The following is a 23835-nucleotide window of genomic DNA, read 5'->3' on the forward strand; positions in this document are numbered from 1 at the left end:
CAAAAGCATACAACCTATAAACCCATATATTTGTGCATATATAAAGAAACTATACACATATATATATATATATAATTTATTAGAATTCCTAAAAAAACCAAACATGAATGACTGTAATCAGCTGTTTTTGTCTGTATATATGTGTGAGAGAGTACTGTTATTTTAGGGTACTGATATTGGGTTCCTCTAAGGAATTTCACATTTCATATTAAATACAACAGATATATATATTCCAGTTAAAATTATTCTGTATACCATTATTAAGTATAATGATAAAACTTAAGGGAAAATGTTCTTTTGCATAATTAAATAATCAATGTTTAAATTAATTAAACAGTAAATTAGCAGATTCAAATTGAAAATTTATAGTACATATTTGTTATGCATATGCTTGGTATGCAATAATTGCTTTACCCTTGTGAGTTGAATGTATATGCATGAACAAAGAATAACTTTCCTCCAATTCATATGACCTTTAAAATCATTTATGAATATGAGAGGGAGTTTCCCTACTTCCTATAACTTAATCACAGATGGCTTAAATTTTAATCAGGTTAACAGAGGGAGTTCCATTCTCCATCTCAATTGATGTAATCAAAGAAAAGACAGAATTTAATTAAAGTGAAAGATAGGTGTTAACTAACTTTCCTATAATTCTACAATAGATGGGATAATTGCTTGAAAAATTTGAGAGGATGATAGAGTTTTAATGACAATTGACAGCACAGAGGAAACTTCTTGAGATTGGCTAAGGGAATCAGTCATTCTCACTGGAATATTCTCTTTTTAAAATGTAAATTTTTATAAAAAGCCCAGCAATTTATTCATTAGTTAAATATTAAATTTATTCATTGGTAGAAACATCTAGAGTTGGTATTATTTAGGGAGGGAGGGGGAGAGAGAGAGAGAGAGAGAGAGAGAGAGAAGACTTTTTTCTTTTATTGTCTTCTTTTCTTTTCCCCTTCTCCTTCTCCCGAACTCCAAAGATATGGTAGTATGGTAGATGGTGAATGGGAGCTGAGGAATAGAGTGGTTACATAGCTAGTATTGCTAATAAGTTTCAGGTCTTCTGTCTGTAAGGAGAACCTTCTAGTTCTCTTTAAATGGCTTATACATCTAGCTGAGAGTGATGATAAGCATAACATGATAAACATTCTCTTAAGGGTTAATAGCTTCAAGGAGTATGATCCTCATAACAGAAAAGTAAGCCAGCAATGGAATCAAGAAAAATGCTGGTTAGCTGAGTAACCTACATAGCAGAGATACTACATGCAAGGAGAGTGGAATGAGTACTTTACAAAAAGAGAAAGGACTTCCAGGACTTGGAATAAGAGGAGCTGTGAATCATCATTTGTCATATCTGTATCCTTCATGGTTGCCAGCTTTGGCTGTAGCTTTGGAGATCAAATACTAGCTCCTCTGGCATTTCAAGTTGTTCTATGTAGTCTAGCCTCTGGCTTTTCTTTCCAGGCTAATTACAAGTTATTTGCTCTCATAGACTCTAAACTCCAGCTAAACTGAACAATTTGTTATTACTTTAACAAGGCATTCTAATTTTTGCCTCCAGGTCTTGAAAAAGGCTGCCCCCAAATCGGCAGTGCTTTTCCTCTGCAGCTCGTCATATGGAATCTTCAGGTTTAATTAATTAAACAATCCTCAGTTCAAATTCTGACAGTTGTTAATATTTCTCCCCTGATTACTTTGTATTTACTTATCCGCAATTAAATTGTGCATTCCCTAACTATTCCCCCCCAGAATCCCTGTCCCCCCTTCATAATTTCCTTAAAGATCTGGATAGTCTCTCTTTTGTATGTATCTCCAGAGCAGAATACATTGCCAGGCATATATCAGATGCATAATAAATGCCTGTTTATTGATGTAAAATAGTTTTCCTTGATAGAAATGCACTTAAATTCTCTTTAAATTAAGTAGTCCATCAGCTTTCAAATGTTATGAAATATAACCCTTATGACTTGTTGATCTGTTCTTCCTAAATTTGAATTATTTTTAGTTTGACATTTCTGATCAGCATCACAAGGAGTCTTAGAACATTTTATGGAGAAGCCTATTTTTATATGTAATTTATTTGTAGCATAATTGTCTGTGTAGATTAAATATTTTAACTGGTACAGGAACCTTAATTAGTCTCAATGTGTTGCAAATTGTTTTTAAAAAATTGTACTGCTTAACTAACACAGCAAAATTGATTTCTTTTTATATCAGTTCGTTGCAGTGAAGAGGAATGGAAAATTACTTTTTCTCAATAAAATTTTCTTTTAATTATATAAAAAATTAATATATATTTCCATCTATATGGGAGGTCTTGGTATGTTCTCTGTAGCATCAGGGATCACTCTATTCCAGGCATGGGTGGTTCATCATAAGAGAAGAAACATGTAAGTTCTTGTAAGTTGTTCTTGATACAGTTGACAAACTAACATTCTGAGATCCACTGATAATAATAACAGTTCAGGCTTCCATATTCCCCCCTCCCCAGGTAAATTTGCAAAAGGCTCTGAAAATATTAGTATTATTTTCACAGTGCTTCTCTATATCATAATGGGTTAGGAGTGGCATCCTTGATTAGATTATGGATCCATTTGAATATTTTAAAGACCTAGAAAAGAGTATGTTTACCCAAATTTGCTATAATTAGTAAAGCCTGGGTTGCCAAACATTTTTCTTAATCCATCTTCTGATCTTCTTCCTACACACCTGCATATTCTTGTCCATATTTCCAGTCATTACTTCCTTTCTGCTTTGTAACTTTACAACATGCAGCTGTCCCACTAGCCTCATAGTAATCTGTATTCGTTTGCTCATGTTATCACCTCAAGAATTTAATGAGACTCCCAATTAAGCCATATGCACTCCTTGTTGACTTCCTTTTGGCAGCACCCTACAGGAACCCTCTCCCAGTTTCAACACCTTTTTTTTTTTTTAATATTCATCTTTATCCTGAGCTAAACAGTAGCTGGAACAAAGTCCCAGGGCTGCATGTATAAGCTAGAATCACTGACAGATTAGGTTTCTCCACTCACTGAAAGCTGTTCTCCCCACCTTCTAACCCCTGTCCCTTCACTTTTGTTTACATGCCATTTAATTTAGACATCCAAATTAGAATTTTTCTGTACTAAGAAAAGTCCCTCCTCCCCCTTTCACCTCCCTTTTTCTCGTTTCTTCCCTTTCCTTCCCTTCTTCTCTTTCCCTTCCTCTCACTCCTCCCTCCCTCTTTCTTCCCCTCCCCCTTTCTCTTTCCCTCTCCCTCTGTCTGTTTCTCCCCTCCTCTTTCCTCCTCTTTTTCTTTCTCCCATTGTTTCTGTCCCATCTCTACATCTTTTCTACCTCTCTTTGTCTGTCTCTCTGTGCTCTCTCTTTTTTTTTGTCTCTCTCTCTCTCTCTCTGTCACACACACACACACACACACACACACACACACACACACACACACAAACACACAGAGCTTGAATCCAGAGGGCAGAAGTGACAGTACTGGAAGGAAGTTACAAAGGGATAAATTTAGCCTTGATATAAGGAAAACTTTCTAATACAATTCTACAAAAGTGAAGTGTCCTACCTGAGAAGTGGGGTTATTTCCCCTCACAAAGTATCATTAACGGATGAATGACAATTTATAGAGAACTTTGTGATTGAGATATTTGTCTGAATCCAGGTTCAGTTTGAACTCTCTCAATCTGAGATTCTATTATTCTGTAATATCTTCTTTCTTTTATTTTCTTATACAGAAAATTGTATATTATTTAGTGAGCTAAGTGGATGTTAAACTTTATCTAGTAAAGGACAAGAAAACATAACTTGTTTCAAAATTTCCTCAAAAATGACCTAGTTCTAAATATGAACCAGAAAGTGAAAACATGATCCTTTCTGCCAGACCTCACACATTGCAATCGGAATACTTTACTTGTCAATGTAGCACAATGTAATACGCTAGGCACTTTGGGCTTTGTATAAGTTAGATTTAATTATTGTCCTGAGTCATCTACTAATGTCTCTGCAAGGGATATGAGAGATTAAATATATTTTAATTAATTAAGCAACGTATAGAAATCACACATTGCAAAATATATTTACATATGCATTTATATATTTTATGTAAATACACACAGCACAAAGACATGAAAAGGGTAAAAGTAAGAACTTATGGCTCTGGATGCTATTTTTTAGAGCCTTTTCTTCTAATGTCAAATTCTGTGAAAGTTTTTCAATCATATTCCATAGGATCACATATTTAGAGCTGGAAGAAATCTCTGATAAAATCTAATATAGTCACCTCAATTTACTCAATAGAGAAATGAAGTCTTTTAGTTTAGAGTTTGAATGTTGCCATGGAGAAATATCTCTTGGGACTGAATCAGGATGGTAAGACTTACTAAAGAGAATAATGTCAAATTTACTAAAACAACAACACTCTGTTTTTGTTCATCCAAACAGAAGCACCTGAAAAAAGTTATTGTCAAGGGAATCTACGTGTAACTATAAAAAGACAATTATTTCATTGTTACTGTGGGCATAATATGAGTAACAAGAGCAAGTCTGTATATACCCAATAATTCGTTGCTACTTATATGTATTATTGAACATTCATCACATATTTTCATATGTAAAGAAGATATGAGTAAATTAAATAATACTAGCTTGCTAATAATAGGCTAACATCCTTGCACTTTGAGCTATAAAGCCCTAGCACAAGAACAATCACAATTTATAAACTAAAATATAACTAGAAAGCTCTAAGGAATTCCTTTTTGGGTTGAGTTAGACTTATTTCTTTTTATCATTTTAATGTATCTAGATATTCATATTCAATTATTACAAAGTCATTGTCATATTACACTGTTTCTCAAGCATTTCAAACCTTGATTAGCAGAGTAAGATTCAATCCATAAGCAGAATATTAAGTCCTTAAGGAAAGAGACTGTCATAGTTTTGACTTTGTGATCCCAGACCTTTTACATATTAGATACTTAATAGGTTTGGGGAATTGAATTAGATTGAATTGAATTATTAGTTTAAGGATTTAAAACTGGAAACGACCTTAGTGGTGATCTGCAATTCTTCTGATTGCACACTAGGACACTGAGTCCTCTAAACATTTAAATGTGAGTTACCCAACTAGCAAAAAATTGACTGAAACCAGGTCCTCAGATTCCAGATCCAGAGTTTCTTTCATTACATCACACTTTGTTCTTGGTGGAATTGATATATTAGATGGCAAGCCGGAGTTGATCAGTACTGAAAAGATACTATTCTTTTTAGAACAAATGTAAAAATCACTAAATTTGAAAGTATCTATTTTGCCTTTTTTACTTCCAAAATACTCTTTCTCTCTGGTTACATAGTTACTATCCTAATCCAAGCTTTTATTATGTCTTTTGTAGACTTTGATAGTAACTTTGACTCACATCTCTCCTCTCTTCTATCCATCCTTCATATAACTACTAAAGGGATTTTCCTAAAGCACCAAACTGTACTCAGCAAACTTCAGTGAATCCTTATTACCACTCAGAGCAGCTAGAAACTCCTCTGCTTATCATTTATCTAAAATCCTTCAAATCCTAGCTTAAGAGGACCTTTTCACTTTTATAGATTATTCCATTAACATATATATTATGTTATAAACAAATTGATAAATATTCCTCATATACAATATTCTGTTGTTTGTATCTGGGTTGGAACTATATTCTTTTCATACCACTGCCTATTAAAATTGCTGCTTTCTTTAATAACAGTCAGTATAACATTTAATGACTACCATTTATTCATCATTGTAAAGTTGGTAAAAGATCTTATCAAGAAGTTGTTTAGCAGTAGGAAAAGATGGGGCAGTCACAAGATAGGAAAGAGGAATGGACAAAATTCTGCACAAGCATTTTCAGTGAGTGTGGAGGAAGGAAGCATGGAAGGAGTCTCTAAATTACCTATAACAAAGGTATGGAAGGATCTGGACCATAACTAGAGAAAATGGGGAGGCATGGATGGGTTGCAACCTGCATTATTGGAAAGAACAACTAAATGGATGAGATCACAGATGATTTTTGATAATTGAGTGTCTTATTTGATCATTTATTTCTGTCAAGGCTCAACCTAAGCATTAACTTTGGCATGATGATTTCTTGATCCCACCCTACCCAATTATCTCACACCTATTTTGTGTATACCTATCTTATGGGAGAGAAAACACTGAAATAGCTATATACAAACAACATGTATACAGGATGAATTGTATAAAATCCCAAAGGGAAGGGGACAAGCATTGAAGGGGAACATTAAGGAAGATCTTGAAAGGATTCTTGCAAAACATGCGACTTTAACTGAGACTGAAAGAAGGCAGGGAATCCAGGAAGCAGAGATGAGTAGGAGAGCATTCCAGGCATTTGGGACAGTCAATAAAAATGCCCAGAACCCATTGATGGAATGTTGTTTTTGATGAACAGTAACAAATTCTAATCCAATTACACAGTGCCTGCTACATAGAAGTTAACAAATGTGTGTTTATTATCAATCTAACCTCATTATTTTACACATGGCATGGTAAAAGGGAGCAAAATTTAGATCCAGACTTGATACAATCACATAACTTATTTGTGGCAAAAGCAATGATCTGAATATTAATCCTTGTGTTCCTTTCCACTATGTCATAATACTTAAATGCACATTAAAAAGCAAACATTTACTTAGGCTCAAGTGTTTTTGCTAAGCACTTGACCAGAGCAATAAAAATGAGCAGCCTAAAATTTTCTCCTGATTTCAATCATCTTAATATAATTGAGAATCTGCAATTGTTAGACTTATTTGTTTGTTTGCTGATCCCATGCACCCAGAAAAGGAGACAAGCACACAGGAATATAAGATTTTGTGATGAGCAGTGAAAGTTACCTTGATTAACTAGCCACTCATGAAGTATCTAGCTGATCATTTATCTCTGCATAACAGAAATAGTTCAAATATGCATTTCATCATAAAACTTTCCTGCCTTGCTAAATTTGACAATTTAGAAATCACCCACTGTATTCATATGCATTAGTCTGCACCTCTCTGAAGTGACCTCTTGTCCTTGTGTAGAAAAAACTTGGACTTTTTCATAGAATTTAATTCTAAAAGAAAAGGAAAGGAAGGCTGGAAACAAAAGAACTTATTATAGAGCATGAGTCAGTTGTTACACTAAATACAAATCTCTTGTTTACTACCAAATGCATCATTTCAAATTTCTTCCAGCATGCTTACCTTTTTAGTATGTGGAGTTAAGGCAAATGTATTCTTTTATCTTAAATGGAAACATTTTCATCTATCTTTTATTGTATGAAATACTTTCCACTGTAGGTTTTGCGGATTTATTCATATGTTGTTTTTTTAAATTTTTCCCATTGTTTTTCTGAAAAATAATTTCTGATAATTGAGTGTCTTATTTGTGGTTGATGCATATTGAATTCAAGTTTTGGTCTCTTACCAAAAATCAGTTCATACTAATTTACTTTTGTCCAATTCTGAGAGGAAAACAAGATTGTATTTGGAAATTTTTGTGAGTTTGGATCCCTCTTAAGAACCAAATAAGTTAAAGGAAACTTCCAATGGTATGCCACCAATGCAAAGAGAATAATAAATACTATAAATTCAAATGATTTCATTTCTTTCATTTTATCATTCAAAGATGTTTCTGTGTTCAGGTATGAGACAGAGTAGAGTCATATAGAGGAAATAGCAAAGTATGCTTAGACACAAAGGAGTATTAATTAGACTTCTGGGCATGAATGCAGCTACATGCAGTGAACTTTCCCACTGTCATATCCCAAACTTAAATTTTAATAAAACTTATAGGGGAAAAAGGCAACTTTCTTCCCATGGGTTGAATATATGGGACTATGTCTTTGATATTACAGTCTTTGCAAATAGCCAAATATTTGCTTTGCATTGCTCCCAATTTAAATGTATCACTTTCCATCCCTCCTGCTGGGTGAATAAAAGTTAATGATCTTCCATATTAAAAATTAGAGTGTAGTTATTCTACTGAACCACACAGATAAATAACCCTGAGGTCAGTCCCCAGTCATTCATCAGGCCAAATGACATTTAAGTTCCTTAGTGACTAACTCAGATCCAAACTCCCAATTAGTTCTTTCTGGACAGCACCTCCATTCATAAGTTCTTAAAGATAAGAGTGTTTATCTCAGTCCAATTTATAAGCAGCTTTTGAGAGCTGCCACAAGCAGAGGGCATCATTATTCCCATTGAGTGAAGGCCAAGAGTCCTCTCATCCAAGGTAAGAAGGGAGAGAATGGATCCATTTATAAAATATGTTGAAATTGGGACTAATCCTACAGACAGGTCAGTGTACTCTTTATAGTGACATGGTTCAGTCATATGTGATGTAAAAGAAACTACATAGAATATGCTTCTCTGAATTAAATATAGTAATGGGAATGGTGTGCACAAGAGGCTAGCCTTGGAGTTGATAAGACATAGGTTCAAATTCTGCCTTGTATAAATGTTAGCTGAAATTCAGGGCACAGTCACTCAACCCATCAGAGTTTCAGGTAGCCCCTCTAAGAGTCTGAATTACAACCAAGGTACGAGTGTGCATGAGGAGAGGGAGTTTCTACATAGGGTGTTCCCTAAATTGATGAAATCACAGGTCTGCAATCAACCTAATCATACCTACCCCCTTAGCTGCCCTCCTAAAAACAAATTAAATGTTTTTTTAAATTTTCATGGACATTAATACACTGACTTTCCAGTGTTTATCTTAAACATTTTAATCATCAATCATCTCCATCAGTTTCGATTAGTTTCTTTACCCGTAAAGACTTATCTCTTTCTTCCACACTTGTGAACATCTTCATTCATTTATTTTTTGGCTTTTTGCAAGGCAATGGGTTTAAAGTGACTTGCCCAAGGTTACACAGCTTGTAATTATTAAGTATCTGAGACCAGATTTGCACTTAGGTCCTCCTGACTCCAGAACCAGTGCTCTATACACTGAACTACATAGCTACCCAGAGTATCTTCATTCCTTAATGATCAACACAGACACTATCTCCAAATTGGGACTTCCTTGAAAGTGCCATCATTCATAAGTTCTTAAAGATAAGAGATTTTATCTAAATATATATCTATATATATATCTATATATATATATCTATATATATATATATATCACCCGAGTACATAATTTCTCACAGTCTACCTGCTTCCTCTTACACCAGTTTAGCAATCAATTCTATACAGGGTTGATATGGTTATCTATAATCATTGTAGATCCCTTGAGAGCAGAGGTCATATTTCTTCCTCACGACATCTAGGAGAGTAGATGTTCATTCAATATATATTTGTGAACTGTAATTGCCATATAACCACAGAGATGAGAGGCATTTTGTGAGTGGTTTTTATCAGAATATGAATGCTTTTTTCAACATAGAGTTATCGCCTGATCTCTTTTTGATGCATATATACATAGAAATATATATATGACTATATACATACACACATATTCATACACATACCTATTTGGAGGCAATTGGTGCCAGGTTGACCTACTTAGTAAGTGTTTTAATCCAGATTTGAGTACAGGTCTTCCTGAGTCCAGAGCAGTGATTTATCTATTGTATCATCTAGTGATCCTTTTTATATTATATTTAAAGGTAATCTGAGTTTCTAGTTTCCTTTAAAAATAAGATCACTCATAAATCATTCATTTTTACCTCAATTCATCAAATATCTGTCACACAACTATCATGTGCAAGGCTCTGTGTTGGGAGTTAGGATTGCATTAGATAAAAAAAGGAAACTGGCTGATCTTGCAAAGCATATTCACTTGGGAGTTAGGATCCTATATTTGAAATTCTAAATAGTCCAAATTAGGGTCTGAAAGAGGTTCCTAGAAAAATGTTGGTTAAATCATTCAGAGCTCAAGTATTTTAGCAACTAAATATATATTTCTATGTAGATATTTAGATATCTATGTCATGATAAGAACATATTACAAGACATTTCTTGGTTTACTTAATATCTAAAAAAACTTTTTCCAGAGCAGTTTTGATACCTTAGATATTTGCATATCTAATTTTAGAAAGTACAATTGAAGAAAACTGTCAAGTAATATTTGGAACCTCAAAAGCAAATGCAAATTTAAGTAAACAAAGTTGATACATTTTTTATGTCAACCTTTTATCTCATATTTACTTATTTAAAATATCTTTCATAGTTTAGTCATCTTTTCTTCATGTCTAAGAAAAATGTGCTTGTTTTTGTGATCTCAATCATGATGAGAGTTTGGAAATAAAATACCAATTCATAGAAGGGAATTTAAGGTTTTATTGACACCACAACACCATTTGGTAAATTGAATTTGAGTACTAGTATAGGAATTCTGTGTTGTTAAAAGATTTATTTAAGTAATAACTCATACTGACATAGTATTGAATAAGGACATATATACAGATATACAAGTATAAGTATATACATATGTATGTATGTATATATGTAAAAGATAAAGGCTTATGTGCCCATGATAATTTTATATTTGTATACATGCATGTCTACTTGCTGTATACACACACACACACACACACACACACACACACACACACACACACACACACACACTATGGTTCCTAAAATGCTAGTATTCAATGAATTTATTTGGGGTTCCTGGAGGAACAAGAGGGTAGGAAGGCATGATTTAGTGAATTCCTGGCATTTTGAGGTTTTTCAGTGAATTAGAAATAAAATATGTTTTTTAAAAATGCATTAGAAGGGGGAAGCTAGGTGGTGCAGTAGATAGAGCACATGCCATGGAGTTGGGAGGACCCAAGTTCAAATTCAGCTCAGATACTTAATAATGACTTAGCTATGTGACCAGGGGCAAGTCACTTAACTCCATTGCCTTATAAACCCCCCCCCAAAAAAGAGGCACTGAAAGTGATGTCATATTATATGCTTTTTCCTCAGGAAAATTTTTTTATTATTATTATTCTTTTATTATTCCTGAGTAAATATAATCAATTAGGGAAATTTGAATAAAATTCAACTGAGTGGTGACAAGGGGAGGATGCAATTTATTGTATGCAAAGATACAGGAGGGGGGGAACTTCAAATATTCCATCAAAAGTAAACTCCCATGGATTCTGAATGAATTTATATCAACTTCTCTTTTTTTATCTTAATGTTGATTCCAGAAAAAGAAATTAAAAGCTTTCAGCTTTACTTCATAGAATGAATAGAGAGTGTGTAATAAAAATTAGAAAAGCATTGAAATTGTAGTAATTTATTTCTGATTTTTGATGGTCAAAAATATATATATATATAAAATGTATTTATCAATATTCTATAAGTGGTTCTTATTTGAATATATAAATATTAATAACTTGTAAGAGAGAATTTATTCATTTCAACTAGTATTTATTATTAAGTACTAACTTTTCTAAATTCACCTTCCAATCAGACATGTGACCTTTAACAATATTTTTATATTAAAATATCACAAGGAACTTTTGATAGACAAGGAATTGGAGAATTTTAGGTGCCAATACATTTGAAATTTAAGATTATGCTCATAATCCTTATTACCATTATTCTCAAATTGCTTTAAAATAATGACCAGCTTAAGTTTAGCTTTGTACTTTGTACTTTTAGGGGCTTATGGTCTAGCTTGCCATTTAGATAAATAATTTTTAGCTGTGAAGAACTTTAGTTATTCTATCTGTTCAATTTTTGTCAATTCACTTTGCAGCATTTAGAGACTTTCCATTGAATCCCTTTTCTAGAGACAGTTGATGATAGTGGTGCTTCTGGATGACTGTGTTCATTTCCTCTGCTATTCCTTACAAACTTCAGTGGTATCAAGCATATAGGAGAGCAATTTTAAAGCAGAACAGAGCTCTTTTTTCTATTTCTTTGTTTTATTTCTCTTTTTTCTCTTAATGCCCTTTACCCTGTTAGGTTTTCTTACAAGCAACAGGCTGATTGTTATTATCCAGAAAATCTCACTTACCCCTGCCCTAGAAGGCCACATGTGGTTTTGTAGTCACAATACAACCATAAAAGACCCATACTTCAGTTTTTATTTCATAATCTTCCTTTATTGATGACCATTTTAAATACTTGTATGGGAAAAAACAACTCTGTACTGAGGTAATGCTTCTCATTCGAAGTAAAGAAAGAACTATTATGACTTCATTGAAAAGTGAGTACAATTGTGCATGAAAGTAGGTTGAAAGCTAAAACTACCCTAAAAAACAATGTACTTAGTTATTTATTTACATCTAGAAATTGACTTCTACCTACTTAGGGAAACATTCAAATCTGGTAATTCTATTTCTCTTCTAATAGGTGTTTAGACTGCACCAAAATAATCCTGAGTAGTGTTTCCTTTTCAAGATAGGTCATCACCGTCTTGAGTAAGACAAAAACTTCTTGTGACTAATACAATTTCCAAAGTGAGAGGACCTTATTTGAAACCTGTGACTCTTTTGAAGGAAGCTACTACTCCCCATCCCTCTATTTTTCAGGTTATCTGTAGCCCAAAGAAAATTCATTGTCTTAAGAAATAAAGGGTGAAACATCATGTTAAGAAAATGTATTGTTATTGTTTATTCCTGTTAAAAACTATGTCAAACATGACAGTGCATTCTTTCTTAAAGAAATCTTGGTCTAGCCAAAGTTTAGAATTAGGGGAGGAAAGGTGCTTGGCATAGAGATTTAACAGGAAAGAAAACTATTTTAGAAGTCATTTGGGAACATGTTTTTGAAACAGGAAAAAACATACAATTGAGTTGATAATAGCACTCTCTAAAGGTTAGAGGCACTAAAATGGATATGCCATCTTTTTTTCACAGGGAACTTGTTGTCCTCAAGGTGCAGTTCTCACTTAAGCACTGCATAAAGTAGCCAGAAACTTCTTCCTGACAATTTTTTTTTGCACTGGAAAATTCTATTTTTAAACCATAGCCTAGACTTAATCACTGGAGTAAATAATTAAAAATAAATCCTATTTGGCATGTGTAAAATTAAAATAGTTCGCAAAGTGCATCAACGGATAACATATTTACTTCCTCAAGATAGTGATCCAACTTTGTTTCTCACCACTCTCCAGAAGCAAACCTCTAAACTCCCAGAATAATCAAATGTCCTCAGATCATTCTTACAGCTTAGCATAAATGGTGACTCTGCCTTTCAGTTTGATCCCCTCTTCTCTGCCAATTCAAATCTTCTGTTTTATTCAAGACCTATTTTGTTGTTCCTTCATAAGGTTGCCCCAGCTTTTTAATTTACTTTTCTATCTAAATTACATGAATTGTCTTCTGACAAATATCTGTACAATCTATTTCTATCTCAACAGCTTTTTAATTTCCTTGTACTAAAATTCTGGGAACACAATGTGTGTTAAATGACTAATATAAATACAATTCAAGGAGTAATGTGAACAGTAGTAATGTCAGTTGTCCATCTGTATAACATCCAATTCAAAGAAATTAGCACTGTTTGTGTTTGTTTGCGTGTGTGTGTGTGTGTGTGTGTGTGTGTGCATGTGTGTGTTTAACTGCATAGTGTTCTAGGTTTTTTTGTAAGGCAAACGGGGTTAAGTGGCTTGCCCAAGGCCACACAGCTAGGTAATTATTAAATACCTGAGACCAGATTTGAACCCAGGTACTCCTGACTCCAAGGCCGGTGCTTTGTCCACTATGCCACCTAGCCGCCCCTAGGTTTTTTTTCCTTGAACAATATCTATATTGGGGAATAAGCCAAACATTATTTTTAATCACAAATGGGAATTTCCAAAGATGATAAAATACCCCATTCCTTTCTTCTCCTTTTGTTTATTATAGTAATGTTTTTCAGCTTTTATAAATAAGGTAAAGGTGTTGCACATGTGACACAAATCGCAACCAAATCTTTGAAAAAATTGTCAATTCTTTCTCTTGACATCTAGGAAAATGTAATGCTACAGAGACTGTGTCAAAAGGAACAAATCGTTTGTAAAGGACTACTTAGGAAATTAACAAAATTTCAGAGTAGTCTAACTTGATATTTGTTTTTTTTTGTTTTTGCTGGTCCTATTTAATAAGGGGTTTATTTGTTTATTTTTTCATTAAAAAAGTGAAATTGAAAGAAAAAAATGTTTCTACCTAAAAATGAGTAGCAGATAATTGGAGCTAACTTTAAGAAAATCTTTTGGTTATCAAATTATACTGCATTTTTCAAGGTCAAATGTAAATCTGATTACTGCTTAAGTATATAATATGAAATAATACATTGAGTTGTAAGAATAGGTGCATTATAACAGGTTAGTAGGACAATTGCTTGATATTTGTATAATTTTAAGTTATTCAAACAACAATTTTTTTGTCAATGAAATCTACTTTTAAAGATGGATATTAGTTGAATTTAGATAAATGAATATTCAATTTAATTTTAGTAAACTCATTAAAGATCAATTATGTAATTCTTCAGCATTATCAAACAAAGCAAGCAAAAATATTTTCTATCTTCACAGGAATTATATTTTAGGGTGGATTATAGCATCTACGGATAAATATTTATATATAGGAATTACCAGAACACTAAAAACATGGATAGAGAAGTCAGGACAGAAAAGTCTTCTTATAAATGTTGCACCTGAGCTGAGACATGAACAAAATTAGAAGCTTTAAGAGGAAGAGGCAAGAAAGAAATATATTTTGAAGTGTGGAAGAAATTGCTGGCTGCAACGTAGGTAAAGGGAAATGATAGGAAGCTATTTTTAAAAAGGTAGATTTGAGTCCAGTTTCAGAATATTTTAATTCTTAGACTAAGAAATTTGTATTTCACATCAGAGGTAATCTTAATTTGAAATAGGGAATATTGTCACACTAATGTCTTAGAAATATTTATTTGACAATTGTGAAAGGAATGGATTCAAGAGGAGATAGGTATGAAACAGGGAGACTAATTATTTTTCTAGTTCTAGAAAGAGATGATGAGGGTCAGTTTAGAAGGAAAGAAGGAGATAAATCGTTGCAACATTTTGAAGGTGTAAGTAAGAAAATCTAACATCAGACTGACTTAGAACCAAGGAGAGTGATGGTCAAGCATGATTCTAAAGTTGTGAATCTGGGTGACTGGAAGTATGGTAAGGTCTTCAATAGAAATAGGGAAATTGGAAGGTAACATGGATTTTTTAAATTTATATTTTATTTTTCTAATTTCATGTTATAAAAGATTTTCAACATTAATTCACATGCATATGCATATTGGTGAACAGTCAGGTGAATATTGTACATACACATTTATGTTTAACTTGTTTACTGATTAGTCATTTTCAGTATGAGGAATTAGGATTAAGGGAAAAGAAAGGAATTCATTACAATAGGAAAGGAATACATAAGAGAAATTTTTAAAAAGTGAATGTAGTGTTCATTCCGATTCTGTAGGGTTTTTTTGTTTTGTTTTGTTTTTCTTCCTCTGGTTAGGGATAGTATTGTGCATAGCCAGGGATAGTATTGTGCATAGCCAATATCCTAGGGTTGTCCAAACTCTCTGTACTGCTGAGAGGAGTTGCATCCATCAAGGTTGATCAACTCACAGTGTTGTTGTTAATATGGAAAGTGTTCTCTTGACTCTACTCCCTTCAGTCAACATCAGTTCCTGTAATTCATTCCATGCTTCTCTAGAGTTTAATCATTTATGGTTTCTTATAAGAACTATAGTATTCTATAAAATTCATTCACCAAAACTTATTCAGCCATTCCCCAATTGATGGGCATCCACTCAATTTCTAATTCTTTTCCATTGTAAAAAGAGATTCTATGAATATTTGGAAACACATGGAAACTTTTCCTTTTTTTATGATTTCTTCTGGATATAGGCCTAATACTGTTATAACTGATATGCTCAGTTTTATTACTCTTTTGCCATATTTCATGTGTGCCATTTTTCAAATTAAATTTGTAGATGATTGTTCTGATAACAGTGATTAATGATGATATATTGCTTTTTGTTTATTATAATTTTTGATTTTTGAAACAACTCTCTGAGATGAGGAATTTGGGACTAAGAAAGAATAAGTGAGTTGTACAGGATCAATATCCAAAGCCAAATTCAGACTCTGGTTTTCCTGAAAGACAGGTGTGTGTCATATTTACTTCACCAATTAGTTGCCTAATGCTTGGTTACTGCTATATAGCTGGCTACCAGATGACATCTTTTTTAAAGATGTGTCAACTCAATAAGGCAAACCACAAAGATGTGGAGAAGATTCATTCGTAAATTGGAATTACTACTCTAATGAAATCAGAGATTTAAAAAAGTTTTAAAAGTTTTAATGTCAGGAAATCATGCTATAACTTCCTTCAGATTTATTTAGTTTCTCTTATTAATTCTATTTGATAGCTTGCTATCTAAGTTTGCTTTGCTCTAAAATGAAGATGAATCAGTTAATTGTATCCATTTAGAATTCAAATATATATCTGATTCTCAGAGAACTTATGGTACAGGTCTTAGATATGGTTTGAAAATGCATACTTCTTGGATTGGGGGAGTCACTGGAGGGAATATAGTATTTGTGTGTGTGTGTGTGTGTGTGTGTGTGTGTGCATGTGTGTGTATGTGTGTGTATGTGTGTGTTGGGGGAGTCACTGGATTGGGGGAGTAACTGGAGGGAATATATATTCCTTAATATAGAATGGTATCATTCTAGTAAGTTAAGGGATTCACCTAATACTCATTTTTAAGCTAATTAATTTAAGACACAAGTTAATAACTTGTTTAATGTCACAAAGCAAGTTAGTGGCAGTTATAACTTGAACCTTAACTTCCAATTTCAATATTTCTTTCATTATATCATGCTAGCATGTTAGTATTTTATAATGGTACCTCTTAACCTTGGTCTATCTTACTCTACTTAGAAATCATCTAAGGGGGTGGCTAGGTGGCATAGTGGATAAAGCACCAGCCTTGGAGTCAGGAGTGCCTGGGTTCAAATCCGGTCTCAGACATTTAATAATTACCTAGCTGTGTGGCCTTGGGCAAGCCACTTAACCCCATTTGCCTTGCCAAAAAAAAAAACCTTAAAAAAAAAAGAAATCATCTAAGGTCTTTCACTACCTAATCTTTGGGTTAAATCCCAAATCTCTATTATACAAATATACACACAAATACAAAAATTTTCTACTCCATCCCATTCATTGAAAATATTTGACAAAAGCATACTGCAAAATGACGAAGGAATTTGGACATTCTTTTGATAGTCTGGGTGGTAGGAGGAATGAACTTTTACACAATCAAGTCTATTTCTAGTTTTGTATGAGGGGAAGCTTTAAAGCTCATAGTTCAGATTAATTGGAGCTATGTTTTGTTTCTGCATTACCCTGAGCAATGAATTCTTTCCACATTAGATCCTATGAAGAGATAGAGTTCAATAGCTGAAGTTTCAAAGGGTGTTTTCAGGTTCCCTCCCACTTTGTGCTAATTGGACCAAGGCTTGGCCACTTGCCTCCTTCAAATAAAAGGAAAGTGACCAACAGCACCGGAAATTGGATAATTATGCCCACAATGGGAAAATTGCACCTAAAGTTAAGTGCCAAATGAAATCCAAACTTTTATCTTGAAATTATATCTCTTTAATAGTTATTCATTTTCTCAAATAAGAACATTTGTTAGATAAGCACGTAAGCATACCAGGAATATGTTCTTTCCAGTGTAGTGTTGGAAAAGTTGATTTTAGTCAGCTGTCAAACTATGGAGTTTAGGAAGTTTTGTATTAATTGGATTAGTCCATTTTGATGTTTGCTTTTAGAAGAATGGGTATTTTATCTTTATAATAGAGGGATTCCAAGAAATTCACTGTGAGCAGTTAATTATGAAGAAATAGTACTAGAAAATTATAGTTATGATAAGGCCACCTTCAGACACTGTCATTTACTAGAGTTGTGCCATTGCATGAATCATTTTTGCTTTCTAATCTAAATTTTCGCATACGAAAAATGTGAATGATAATATTTGTACCAACATTCAAGAAGTTGTTATGAAGCTCACATAAGAAAATTTCCAATAATGCTAAAAAATTATCTATGTCCACATTGATCATTTGTTACTTGATTGATGGATTATAGTGAAGCTATTACAACAGGCTGGGTATAAAAAGCACTTTACAAGATAGGACAAGTGTTTGAAATTGCATTAATAATTTGAATAATTACTTTAGAAACATCATATGTTTAGGCAAAAAAGGAATGATTTCACATAACTGGCAGGAGATGCTTTAATAGTTATTTTTGATAACTCCTAAATGTTGATTCTGCAATGCAAGTCTGTACTTCTAAAAGCCTAGACCAAACCTCAGATACACAGCTGAAAGAAGATTACTCACAAATAATGAGATAAACCATACATTGTATGAAGCATGAGTCAGACTATTCCTAGAATTCTGAGCTCTATCACTAAATGGGTATCTGAACAATGAGGAGTGTTATTGGTTCTATTAACTCTATTAAAAGATAATAGAAAGAGGGGCGGCTAGGTGGCGCAGTGGATAAAGCACCGGCCTTGGAGTCAGGAGTACCTGAGTTCAAATCCGGTCTCAGACACTTAATAATTACCTAGCTGTGTGGCCTTGGGCAAGCCACTTAACCCCCAAAAACCTAAAAAAAAAAGATAATAGAAAGAATAGATAACTAATAAAAGAAAAGGTTTAGTTGGCTCTATAAGACTAATGAATAATGTATAGTGCTTAAATGTTATGTTAAATGTCTCTCCACTGAAGGGGAAAATATATAAAGAGATATATAGGCTACTTATGCAGACTTTCCTAATAACAAACTGTTTTTTAGTGGTGGTTGTTTGAGACCAAAAACAAGAAGAATGCTTTTCTATATAAGGTAGTTTAACATGGTCCTATGTGAAGTAAGAAAGATGTATCACCCATGTGGTAATAGTTTGGTTCCCTAAAGACACACTTCCAACACCCACACAGATGTTGTATTTTCAGAGTAGATCAGTGGCATCAAATTAAAATAAAAAATGGGGGCCATTAATCCATATAGAAAGACCCCTCTGGGTTTCAATTTATTTTTTGTTTTTTGTTTTTTGTTTTTTACTAGGCAATGGGGGTTAAGTAACTTGCCCAAAGTCACATAGCTAGGTAATTATTAAGTGTGTGAGGTCGAATTTGAACTCAGGTCCTCCTGACTTCAGGGCACGTACTCTATCCACTGCGCCACCTCACTTAGTTTTAAACTTAATCTTTTTTTTTTTTTTGCAGGGCAATGGGGTTAAGTGGCTTGCCCAAGGCCACACAGCTAGGTAATTATTAAGTGTCTGAGGTCAGATTTGAACTCAGGTACTCCTGACTACAAGGCCAGTGCTCTATCCACTGTGCAAACTAGCTGCCCCTAAGCTTAATATTAAAAAATTAATCTTGCCTATATTTTATTGTCTTTTAATTTATTTTGTTAAATATTTTCCAATTATATTTTCATCTCCTTCAGGCTACAGCTTTGGGGAACAATTGGACCATGTGTTTTGCATCTATGATGTATAGGATTCCAGGAGAGGAAAACCTCTTCACCAAAGTCATGCAGCAATCTTTTGTCAGATTATTCATTCAAAGAGTTGTCTGAAGGCACTGAGAGGTTAATTCACTTGCCTCTAGTTATATAAATCAGTAATTTTTTAGAAGTAGGACCTGAACCCAGGTCTTTCCTACACAAAGGACATTTTACCGTTACACCAGTATTTCTTAATTATTATTACTGAAAATGTCTACAAAAAATCATAAGGAACTTAATATTCATTTTAATTTGAATAACATACATTTTAAATTTGTGTATTGTAAATTTCATTATACTGTTTAGTGAGAATGACTACTAAATTATTTATTGGAAGCCATTTCATTTGATTTACCTTTTTTTTGCTCTCTCAGGGGATTTTGTTGAATTAGTTATAAACTTTCCTCAGTATAATCTTAAACTTTATACAAAAAATGTAAATCTTATAATTAACTTATTCTTCTTGTTATAATAGTGGTATAAGTAAACAAAACAAATAAATTATGTGCACCATAGACACTGGAACCAATATACAAAAAAAATATTAAGGAGAAGGCAGGATATGGAACCAAGGCCTTCTTCCTCCAATAGTTTTTGGTTATAGGGACATGGATAAGCTGGCAATTTTTCAAGCAGAACCCCTTTCAGACTTGCCTGGTACTAAGTCATTTCTTTAAGGGACAGAATCACTTATCTAGAATCATACATATGGTTTCTAGTTCTACTTTTCACTGCCCATGGGTGTTTCAGGGTTTCTAGAAGCAACTAGGATCCTGAAGCCATAAAGACCAAAGTTGGAATCCAGCCTGAGATAATATACACTTAGTGGCAGTGTGCCTTACTCCTGCCTCAGTTTCCTTAGAAATAAAATGATCAGGAGAAGGAAATTACAGACCACTCCAGTATCTTTGTCAAGAAAATCTCAGATCTCAAATGGGGGTTTCAGAGTTGGACATGACTGAAAAGACTGAACAACAATAACTTGTACCTAGCAGAAATCTAATAAATGATTATTTCACTCCCTTAAAAAGGGGAAAGTGGAAGAAGGGGGACAGAGAGAGAGACGGGGGGGGGGAGATAGAGAGAAAGAGAGAGAAAAAAAAGAGGGAAGGTAAGCATAGCCACTTACATGGCTATGAAGTGTACCAGGACAGAATCAAAATAATTATTTTCTCTCAAATTTAGCAAAACTATTTTCATAAAATTTAGCCTACATCATGTATCTGTTCAAAGTAGTACCAGGGCCTATCACCTAATGAAATTGTGAAATACAGCGAAGGAATGTGTGAAAGAATATACTGAAATGAAGAGCTCTCTCTTACTTTAGAGAATGAGGAAGATCGAGGAGGAAAAAAAATCCGTTTCTTTCAATATTCTTTCAAAGCCTAAAATGTAAAGAATAAAACCAGGTATAGTTTCACTATTTAAAGTGTTGATTTTTCTACCTTTCTTGGGTTCTATATAAGAGGGGAAGAGGTAACTGTTCAAGTGAGGAAAGTATACAATTAAAATGTATCATTTTAATAAAGTTAGAATTTAAATGTAGACAAAGTAAATTTTGATATAACATTATTAGTTGTTTTAAAGAGAAAAAAATAGATTTCTAAATTTGAATTTTTTCTCAAAATGATATACAAGTTATTGTTTTACATCTCATAAAAATCCCTTCAGAAATCTAGAAGGAATTGACTTATGAGCTAAGATAAAACATGCGAACTGGGGCAGAAATAAAATAGTAGTTAACTGGGTCATTTAAAAAAAGGAAATGTCTTCTGTGCTTAGGAAAGGGAAGGGTAGACCAAATTGGGGGGGGGGGGAGTGAGACAACTCTGTGAGGTCTGGAAATCATTAATCTTCTGTAAAATCAGAAAAAGTTGGCTGAATTAATGACCATCAAAGCCTGAGCACCTGTAAAGGAAAATTTACTTTCTTATAATCCTGTTGTTTTCCCTTTCTCAAAGAAAGTTTCCTAAACCTGTGGTCCAGGTATATTAGTTAATACCTGAGTGAGGGATTTGGTTAAAATCAAGAGCCAATATTTTAAGGCATTAGAAATTTGGGGAATTAAGAAATAAATTAGCAAGTGACAAGTATGTATTTTGATTATGTGATGGTCAAAATTTTTGTGTTTATATAACTACAAGAACATTATTAAGGCAGCAAATCTGCTGATTGTATACTATTTTCATCCCTACTAATGTGTGCTACAAAATTTTGTCATATATTAATGTATTATTTGACTATAAATGTTCTTCCATTGACCTTTGTCCAGATAATACTTAGTCATTGATTATGGATGCCTGAACCCTGCATTATTATGATTTCATAGTTGCAGAGAAAAATATAAGATGTCTCCAATTTTTACCCTTTTTTATGTCATCAAAATACCACATGATTCTTTCATCCAGGGGTTTAATTTAATAATTAAAAAGAAATTTCCAAACAAGCTTTTTTGTGCCCTATTTTTATATTAAATAAAACTTAACTGCTTTACTAAGACAGAAATTTTTTAAAAAACTTGCTACTTTATTCTATTTTGAAGAAACAAAACTATAATCATGCCTATATGTTTCATGAGGCTGACATGTAGGAAGATAAAATGACAATAATGATTACAACTGCTGATGTGACTCAAAAGATTTCACTTTGGGGAGCAAAAGAAACTTTTACCTTATTAAGATGTCAATTTCTATGCTCTATCCACTGCACCATCTTAGCTGCCCCGGTTTTCAATCCTATCTGCTTCACAAGTTTCTCTTTTCCTGGTTCAAAGCCTTCTAGCACGCAGTCTTTGTCTCATTTTGAATTTTTTTCTAACCATTTTTTAGTTTGTTCCATGTTTATGCATGAATATACTTGCTATCCCTTGACTATTCTTTATATATTCCATTTTAATTCTTCAAATCTGCTTAAATTATTATATATTTACAGCAAAATTTCAGAGGGTACTTTGTGAAATTCAGAAGCTACAATTGAGTCTTAGCATTAAATTTAGGTAATAATAAGATATACTGAAATAAAAGCATTGATGTTACCCAACTTGTGAACTCAGTGTTTATAGTAGAGTCAATTTAGCCAATCAAAGAAAACCCCAAATGAGGTCAGGAAGAGTTGAACATGAATGAAATGACTGAACAACAACCACAAAAAGGGGTAGAGAGAATGGGTAGTTTAATGCCTTAGATAATTTTTTGGTATATAAATGAAAATAAGGATTAAAAATATTTTATAGATCATATAGAATATTTTTCTTTTTGAAAATATTTATTTTTAACATTTAAAAAATTGGGTTTCAAATTATCTTCTTCCCTTGAGCCCCTCCCAAGCAATAAAAGTTATGTATGTGAAAACACACAAAACTGTTTCCATAGTAACCATGCTGCAAAAAAGTAAGAAAAATGAAGTGCAAAAAATCATACTTTAATTTATACTCAAGAGTTCATCATTTTTCTCATTAGAGATGGATAACATCTTTCATTGAGTCTTGGAAATTCTTTGATCATTATATTGATCAGAATTGCTAGATCTTTCCCAGATGACTATCATTACAATATTTCTGTTATTATGTATAATGATCTCCTGGTTCTGTTAATTTTACTTTGCATCAGTTCATATAGGTCTTTCCATGTTTTTCTAAACTTAATTTCTCACCATTCCTTATAGTTCTGCCTCACTAAAATACAATTCATTCACAAGTAAAGTCATCATTGTACCATCCTTTTTCTTCTTCAAGAATGAAGGATGAATACTAATTCCATCACAATCATCTACCACAGTTTGTTCATTCCTTAGTTAATTGGTCACTGTGCTTTCAATTTCTAATTCTTTGCCATCACCAAAAAAGACTACTATAAATGTTTTTGTTTATAGAACCTATGTTCTTCATTTTTATCTTTGATCTATAAGGAATATTGATCCAGTAGTGGTACTGCTGGACCAAAGGGTATGCACAGTTTTATAGCTCTTTGAGTATAGTTTCAAATTGCTCTCTAGAATGGTTGCACTAGTTCACAACTTCACCAGCAATTATCAATTCAAGAGTTGTTTTAAAATAATTTATTATTTATTATGGTTAATTAATATTAATTATTAAAATAATTTATTATTATTAGTAGTAATTTATTAAAATATTTCTTTAAAACTTAAATGAGAACTAGAATTGACTTTGACACCAGGAAGATATCAAGTCCCACCACTGTTACAAAATAGCTATGTTCAAAGAAATTATCTAACACTATAAACTGTAGCTGTCCAGCTTTACAGAGGACATTTTCTTATCTGAGAGTGTGTTTTCTCA

The 23835-nt window shown here is 33.0% G+C and overlaps 1 protein-coding gene across 3 annotated transcripts in view; it reads left to right on the forward strand.

The window, feature by feature from the left end:
- The window catches only part of CALCRL (calcitonin receptor like receptor), a 105498-nt gene that overhangs the window by 33583 nt on the left and 48080 nt on the right, over positions 1-23835 (forward strand). The window lies entirely within an intron of this gene.

This window comes from Macrotis lagotis, chromosome 1 (genome assembly GCF_037893015.1).
Source record: "Macrotis lagotis isolate mMagLag1 chromosome 1, bilby.v1.9.chrom.fasta, whole genome shotgun sequence".
NCBI lineage: Eukaryota > Metazoa > Chordata > Mammalia > Peramelemorphia > Peramelidae > Macrotis > Macrotis lagotis.